This window comes from Bidens hawaiensis, unplaced genomic scaffold (assembly GCF_021521415.1).
Source record: "Bidens hawaiensis isolate Kalapana, Puna unplaced genomic scaffold, B.hawaiensis_p1.1 tig00419447_1, whole genome shotgun sequence".
Lineage (NCBI taxonomy): Eukaryota > Viridiplantae > Streptophyta > Magnoliopsida > Asterales > Asteraceae > Bidens > Bidens hawaiensis.
This window is the reverse complement of record NW_027504864.1, coordinates 63,469-72,203: the sequence shown is the minus strand read 5'-3', so window position 1 is coordinate 72,203 and position 8,735 is coordinate 63,469. Positions and strand designations below refer to the sequence as shown.

The following is an 8,735-nucleotide window of genomic DNA, read 5'->3' as shown; positions in this document are numbered from 1 at the left end:
GCTTACACATCAAGGCAACTTAAGTTCAATGAGAAGAATTATACTACTCATGATCTTGAACTTGGTGGCGTCGTTTTTGCTCACAAAATCTGGAGGCATTACCTTTACGGTACAAAATATGTTGTGTTACCTATCATAAAAGCCTTCAACATATTTTTGACCAAAAAGATCTCAACATGAGGCAACGACGATGGGCCGAATTACTTAGCGATTACGATCACGAGATTCGCTACCATCCCGGTAAAGCGAATGTTGTCGCCGACGCCCTAAGTCGAAAGGTTAATGTTAAATCCGTTCTGCTTTTAAGCGTTGTTGTTCAAACCGATCTTCAAATCCGTATCTTTCAAGCTCAGCGTACCTCCATTGAAGAAGGTAACATGTACGACGAAATGTCATGTGGAGCCGAACTTCAACTCGAAACCAAACCCGGTGGTCTTTTGTATTTTCTCAATCGTTTGTGGGTTCCCGATCGCGATGATCTTCGTACTTGTATACTCGACGAAGCTCACAATTCGCGGTATTTCGTTCATCCCGGTGTGGATAAGATGTATTTCGATCTTCATGCTACCTTTTGGTGGCCAGGCTTGAAAAAGGACGTAGCGTTATATATATTTAAATGTCTTACTTGCTCAAAATTCAAAGCCGTACATCAATGACCTTTTGGTCTACTCGAGCAACCACCGATTCCCGTTTAGAAATGGGAAGACATTGCTATGGACTTAATCACTAAACTACCCAACACCCAAAAAAGCAACGATAGTATTTGGGTGATCATCGATCGTTTAACCAAGTCTGCTCATTGCATTCCAATCCGCGAGAAGTATTCTGTCGAGCAGCTTGCTCAAATCTATGTGCGAAAATTTTGTGCCAACACGGTTTACCATTGTCTATCATCTCCGATCGCGATGCTCGTTTTACCTCTCAGTTTTGGCGATCTCTTCAAGAAACTTTGGGAACATGTCTCGATCTTAGCACCGCTTATCATCCTCAAACGGACGGTCAATCCGAACGTACGATTCAAACACTCGAGGATATGCTACGAGCGTGTGTTCTTAATTTCGTTGGGAATTGGGATTCTCGCATTCCTTTCATCAAGTTTTCTTATAACAAAAGTTATCGTTCCAGCTTTGAGATGGCTCCTTTCGAAGCTCTTTACGGTTGTAAATGTCGATCTTCGATTAGTTGGAACGAAATCGATGAAGCTCAAATCACAGGACCAGAAATGTTTCAAGAAGCCACCGATGTGATCGATCGAATCTGTAAAAATCTCATAGCCGCTAGAAGTCGTCAAAAGAGTTACGCCAAGAAACGGTAAAAACTAATCGAATTTAATGTTGACGATCTTGTCCTTCTAAAAGTATCTCCTTGGAAGGGGGTAGTCTGTTTCGGTAAGAAAGGTAAGCTAGCTCCTCGTTTTGTTGGTCATTTCAAAATTCTTGAACGTGTTGGGAAGGTAGCTTATCGACTCGAACTACCACAAGAATTTGCCGGTGTTCATCCGACGTTTCATGTTTCGAATCTCCAAAAGTGCTTAGCCGAGGGTAATACCCATATCCAGACGAAGTACATGTCGATGAGTCGATGATCTTGGTTGAACAACCCGTTGAGATCATAGATCGCAATGAGAAGAAAACCAAGCGTAGTCGTATTCGGTTAATCAAAGTTCGATGGGAATCACGGCATGGCGAAGAATTCACTTGGGAATGAGAAGACGCAATGAAAGAGAAGTATCCACACTTGTTTGCATCATCATCATCTTCCTCTTAATTTCAGGATGAAATTTATTAAAGTAGGGGATACTGTTACATTCGTCAAAATCGGGTCCCGTTTGTACTCATTTGTATTCGTTTATGATTCGTTTATTATGCAAACCGACCTGTTTTGTAAATAGAAACTTATGATATAATCAAAATGATGGTTTTTATGTTACAATATTGTTTTACACTTGTTGGGTCTTGAATACATCCTTTTCGGGCCTTAAATCGCGTTAAAACCACTTAAAACGAACTTTGGGGTGGCAAAATGTCATTTTTGAAACTTTTGAAAATATCACAAGCCCCACCCCGCCACACCGCGCGACGGGGGAGCTTCATGTGGCAGCTTAGCGCGACGTGGTGCAAACCAGCTTGTTCCCTTGGTCTCCTTGCTTGTTTTATTTATCTATTAAATCCGAGTTTTACCCAAATAACCTCTTGTTTAACCTCTTTAATCACCTCCTATAAATACCCAACCCTTTCCCACATAAATCCCTGCTCATAAACTCTTTCCTCACTCAAATTCAAGAATCATTCAAGGTTGTTTTTCATGTTTATGTCAAGTTTGACTTCCAAAGTCCAACTAAGTTAGTTCTTTATTTTTATTAGTATATCTTAGTCTAAATTAATACTTGAAGCATATGGCACAACATATATATAATATACACCCCTTGTTATCTTTGGTGGTTACTTATCTGACCCCGGTTGGTTGAGTTTCGGGTCGTTTAAGGCAAGGCTACATGGAGGACTTCGTGTCCTTGATATATATATATATAACTATATAACTTTTTTTATACATACTAACCATGTCTAACTTCTGCTCATTTTAGTTTGTTTACCATATTTATGAAGTTCCATGGTTATAGGTTTGAAGATTCTAACCTCGGTTTAACCGTAAATAGCTCTAAACCGTAAACCGAACTTGTTTACTAGTTTTGTTAAATAATTGTTTAAACATGCTTTATGTAAGATTTAAGTTTCTAAAATCATTATTATAAGTTCTCTGGTTATGGGTTTGTAGATTCTAACCTCGGTCTTAACCCGAAACTAGATCCGAACCTAAAACCGAACTTTCATTTTAAGACTTTATAGTTAAACTTTTTGGTTGTAAAACATAAGTATCAACATTTATAAGTTATTATACAAGTTCTTTGATATTTGGTATGTGGAAACCATCTATGAACTATATGTGAGATGGAAACCGAACCAAACCAAACTAAACCGATTTTCACTCGCTTAAGACACACAAGTGTGTTTTTAGCTATCAAGACTTGTATACTTATTTAAAAATACTTTACGAACTAATTTTAAATATTTTATTAAAGTACTTGGAATGTTGAATCCAACTTGATCTTATAACAAAGCTGGACCGACAAAACTGAACACTCGCTTAACGTGCGTTGTTAGTTCTAAGACAATAAAACTACATACTTGGTTAAATATTTTTTGTATGAGTTATCTCATAACATTTAATATGTTGGAAAGTTCACTTTGGGTTTGACCAATTATCAAGACCCAAACCAACAGCCCGAACACTCGTTAAAGACCCGCTTTAGTATCTATATTCCAAATGGACTTGCATTCTTGCATTTTTACCCACCTTATTACTTAACATAGGCTGAGTAAATATTAAGGTTAGATACTTTAACCAGGTTTCGAGCAAACTTACATTTTTGAAGGGTTATTATTACAAGTTCTTAAATAGTTACTTTTTAATCCTTAAACTTTAAATGCTTACATTTCTTAACTTTTATTTTAAAGTTTTCATAAAACAACCTTTCTAATACAAGACTTTTATTTTTATTTAGGCCTTGCTCGTTAGACTCCATCCACCCGATTTCGCGACTTTTACTGATCAAGTTTTATACCTGAATGTGAGTATTTTCATACCCCATTTTCCATCTTTCGTTTTGGAGGTGATATTGCATATTTATTCAAACTAAATGCTTTATACTTGAGTCGTAAACCATAAACTTTATTGTATACTTTACTTGAATAAATGCTCGATTTGGTGTTCTATGATTACATGCGTATATGCTTATGTGTTTACCGCTTTTGGAAGGTTGATTCATAAATCCGTGAACTATCTGGTATTCTCTTATAGCACGGTGCCATTAATGTATTCTTATTCACGACCTCATGAAATCCGAATCTATTTGGTATTCTCTTATAAACAGTGTCGCTAATGTATTCTTATTTGCGATCTCATATTATCCAAATTATTGATATTATTTATTGTTTCGTATACAAGTTGTGGACATTTTTCTTATTATATACATACTTGTTCAAAACTATGAATTCCTCATCAACCTTTGTGTTGATAAACTTTATTTTATGCAATGTTACAGGTTTGACTTTTGGTTGACTCGAGACTTGGAGAAAATAGCTATCAAAGACTTTTAGGATATTAACAAAATGAACAATATATTTATTTGCTATATTTTGTGATGATTATTGTATGAACAAGTATGTTATGTGACGTTATGATTTTGTGATTTTAAATGGGTTGTTAAATATTGTCACTTTAAATAGCGTCTTGTGTATTTGTCCAATCACGTTTCACCCCGGCATGTTCCGCCGCCTTTGGTCGGGGTGTGACACTAAATTTACTCTCAAGACATATCGATCAAATTAAAATATGAACTTGACCCAACTGTTTAAACTAAAATAAAAACTACAAATACGTGGATATTAAAAAAATTGGCAGATTATGACATATCCCTACAAGTTGAACGTATTGTTTATCATCAATAGTTTTTACTCACTCTAAATCTTTAACGACAATCCTCGTTTCAATAAAGCATGCACCTATCGAAGTTCTGCATCTTTATGACATAACTCTAACCTGTTTCACTTGCCATAACCTAAAGTCCGATCATTCAGGCAATATATCGAACACTTGGCGTGCAACCTTATAAACAAACATATATATTGAAATCTTACCTTGTAAAATAGCCAACTAACATCAACAGATTAGGATTTCCATCAATATTATGATGGTTGAATAAGAGAAAACATATTCTGAGATCGATCGAAGGATTTTCTATATTACATAAATTGACAAAGTTTAAGATTTAGGGTTTCAATCAATGCCACAATCGATACAAAGTAGCCGATTAGATGAAAGAACATAATCAGATACATACCTTGTTAATTGAAACAATGAATGATGATTTCTAACTCTAAAGAAACAGTGAATGTTGTCTGAACAAAGAGTAGGGTTTGTTGAGAAAGAGTGTTGAGTAAATTGGGTATATTGATGGGTCTATTTGAGAAAACCGGGTTATACCCGCAAGTTTGAAAAAAGAAAAAAATAATTGGTGAAAAATTAGATGACGTGGAGAAATGGTTGTATTTGAATGCCATGTGGCAAAAAGAAATAATATGGTGAATTGTAAAAGGATGGGTTGTTAAAAATCCACTTATTTATTAAATATATATATATATATATAATTTAATTATTAAAATGTTTTTATAAATAAATGGGAAAATGATCAATTTGCCCTCATGTATAATGAACATGACCATAAGAAAAATTAACTATATTAGTGTTAAATTACAAATGGTGTAGCATTTTGTAAACGTACAATTCATACAAAGATAAAAGGACAATTTCTGTTATTTTGTCAAAAACAAAAAAGGGAGAGTTTCATTATTGATAAGTTAGATTGGGTTAGAAATTATAAAGTTAAGTTGGGTTCATGAGTCGGCGGTCATCATTCTAATCTGCATCGCCTCCGACGGTTATCGGAAAACAGAAAATACGTTGCAGTGTGAGTCAATTGCTGTCTTTGATTTTCCATGTTCTATGGTTTCTTTCTTATAGTTTTATAAGCCAATCGCATGTTCCTGTTGTTATTATTGAATTAATTGGCGCAAATTGTTAGGGCTTTTGACCACCTTCTCATTTTAAATATATTGATTTGACTTGACTCACAAACAACACAACACTTGTAGAGAAACTGGCTAGTGTTTATTCTGCCACTTACAATTTATGTCAGTTAAAGTTATTATAAATCATACAACAGTTGTAGGTCAGGTGAATGATTATTAAAAGTGATGATGAAGCAACCAAAATCCATCAATCTGGAGACGACAAGGAACTGGTTGGATCTCCCGTCAGAATTAACGGCCAATATACTCCACAGAGTTGGTGTTGAAGACATTCTTGAGAATGCCCAGAAAGTATGCATCGCTTGGCGTGAAATTTGCAAGGACCCTGCTATTTGGAGAGTCGTTTATATGAACGCTTTTACCATGCTGCATATCCGCTATACTGAGATGTATAAGCTTGTTATTGACAAAAGCCAAGGCCAACTGGTTGATGTTACCATCGTGGAAATTTGCAATGATGAGATTCTTGAATACATTGCTAACAGGTATTATGGAACCTTAATATCATGTTTCCCAGACAAAAATACTCTGCGCCACTAATCATGTTTTCTTTGGCAGATCTAGTCAACTTAAACGTTTCACAGTCGAATGTGGTGAATCGTATATGAAAGAAAACTGGACGGCATCTTTGAAGAGATTCCCATTATTGGAGGAACTCAAACTTATGCAACAGACGTAAAGAATGTAGATATTGAAACTGCTGGCCGTTATTGCCCCGTGCTTAAAACACTAAAACTGAATCAAGCATATTTTAAATCCTTGGATGCATATTGTAAATTCTGGGATAAAATTCGTAATTTATGGGATGAACAAGATATCGTTGATGATGAGATAGCTATGGCTATCGGGCAACACTTACATGATTTAACACACCTTGAACTCATCGGGAGCACCATGTCGAACGGAGGACTGAAGATGATTATGGATGGTTGTCATCACCTTCAGACACTTGATTTGCGTGGGTGCTACATGATAAATCTTGACGGAGTATTAGGGAGAAGATGTTTGCAACAAATTAAATGTGTAAAACTCCCCAACGATGCTGTTGAAGATTTTACTTCATCTACACTCTACAGTGACATCTGTAAAACTCCCCAACGGCACTGTTGAACAAGTTACTTCATATACAGTGACATCGCATCCCATGTGGTGATGATGAATCTGATGTTTTTCTTTTGAAGCCGCCTGCAAGAACAAACTTTTTTTCTGGCTACTCTTAGTAACTTTATATTATCCTGCTGATTTAGGAATTACAATTTGTCTTTATCATATCTGCAAATGAGTGTGACTCGTTTCCATTTTGTGCGTTTATGATTGAACAGGTTTGTTTGGGAAAATGTCACGTCTTCATGAAAATGCATTTCTTTGATTAGTTTATAAAAGCTTTTACCTATATCGTGGTACAAAATAGTTAGGGTTATGTCTTTGGCACGAATATATTATACATGAGCCATGTTCGGGTTTATGAATTCAATCTGTAACATGAAATCCACTTCTGGTTTCATATGCAAACAGCCAAACACATTTTCTTAGCTGCATTGTTTTCAATTCCAAGGATTCCTGCCATTACCTTGTTGGGTTTATGCTTTCTTTTTTTAATTTATGTTTGTACTCTTTTTTTTCTTTTCTCTAAGCTAGGGAGGGTGTGTGATGGCAGTATCTGGAGGTTTGCCAAACTAGGAAATGTAGTGTGCAGTTTATTGTTTTTAATAACAACCTTCCACCGTGTTTTATGAGTAAAACTTAAGGAGAAATTCCATCAGAGCTGTACTAAGTTTTCTTTGGCAGACTTAAGGGAGCATGTGATTCTAACAATATCACAGACCAAAATTCTTATGTAGAAGTTTTGTAAGAATAAAATACAATATAACCCGCAAATAGACATTGTTTTCCTTCTAGTTTCCAGCAAATTACAAGCGTTGGTTGAGTTAACAACTTAAATGTTAGTTTCCGGCAAATCCCGCAAGTGCTTTTGTATTTGCTCTGCTCTATAATAGTTTCACTACCTACATGTAGCTGATCAATTCCGTGTTTGGCGCTAGTTTCGGTGGTGTGTGGTTGTTGCGGTAGATGGTGTGGTTGAGCAGGCTCGTTTTAGTGGGGGTGAGACTCGTAGAACTTGAACCTTGTTGAGAAGTAATGCGGTGCAGGTGGATATGACTGATTTTATAACTCATTTCGTGCCAACATTTCATTGTTTTTCCAGTGAGAATGAAATGGCACAAAATGAATATTTGGGAGATGAGGAAAATACAACGTGAGAGAGGGAGAGGGATCTGCATTATTGCAAGAGCTTATGAATTATCACGTATCAAGTTTATTAATAGGAACGTTTATCAACCCTCAAATTCTTTTATAAAAGATTTCCGATCCTTGTGTGGTAGGCGTTGGTAGAGGTGGACAAATCGGGTCCGTGCATTGTCTCCCAAAACCATACCCTATGCATCAGGGTCCGGTTGGGTATAGAATCGGGTATTTTACAACAAAACATTGAATACCTTATTTCTAGGCATTGAATTAACCCTATATTCGGGGTTTTAACGAGTATTTTTCGGGTATAAATTGAGTTTTTATAAGGGGCTGCACTTTTTTGGGGTATTTTTCGGGTTTAGATGGGGTATTTGAAAACCCCGCTTTCGGGTATTGGTAAAACCCTCTTCCTATGGAACCGGTTCCGGTTTTTGGTTGTTACCGGGTACAAAACAGTTTCGACTACGGGTTTTGGTAATAAAATATGTACCCTATCTGTACCCTACGGTTAGGGTTAGGTAGTAAAAAGCCCGGGTATAAAAGACCAGTTCCTGGTTTTTTTTTTTTTTGGGTCCGGTTCAAGTTTGGTTTTTTTTATCACCTCTAGGCGTTGGGGAGCGGTGGAGGTTAAAACTTGTATTGATGATGAGGTGGCTATGTATATTGGACACCAATTACATGAGTGAAGGCACCTTGAACTGATGGTGACCATGATGTTGAAAAAATGGCTGAAGATGGTTTTGGATGGTGCGTCGAGATCTGTCTTGCTGGAGATTTACTGAATAGATGTTTTCAACAAATTAAATCGGTAAAACTCCCCTACGATTCTCTTGAAGG

The 8,735-nt window shown here is 36.3% G+C and overlaps 1 long non-coding RNA gene across 1 annotated transcript; it reads left to right on the top strand.

The window, feature by feature from the left end:
- The first annotated feature begins 5,444 nt into the window (after window positions 1-5,444).
- On the top strand, window positions 5,445-7,052 carry LOC143608895 (uncharacterized). Its single transcript, XR_013149346.1, has 3 exons — window positions 5,445-5,527; window positions 5,783-6,133; window positions 6,207-7,052. It is a non-coding gene; the product is annotated as an uncharacterized LOC143608895 (long non-coding RNA).
- Window positions 7,053-8,735: the final 1,683 nt, after the last annotated feature.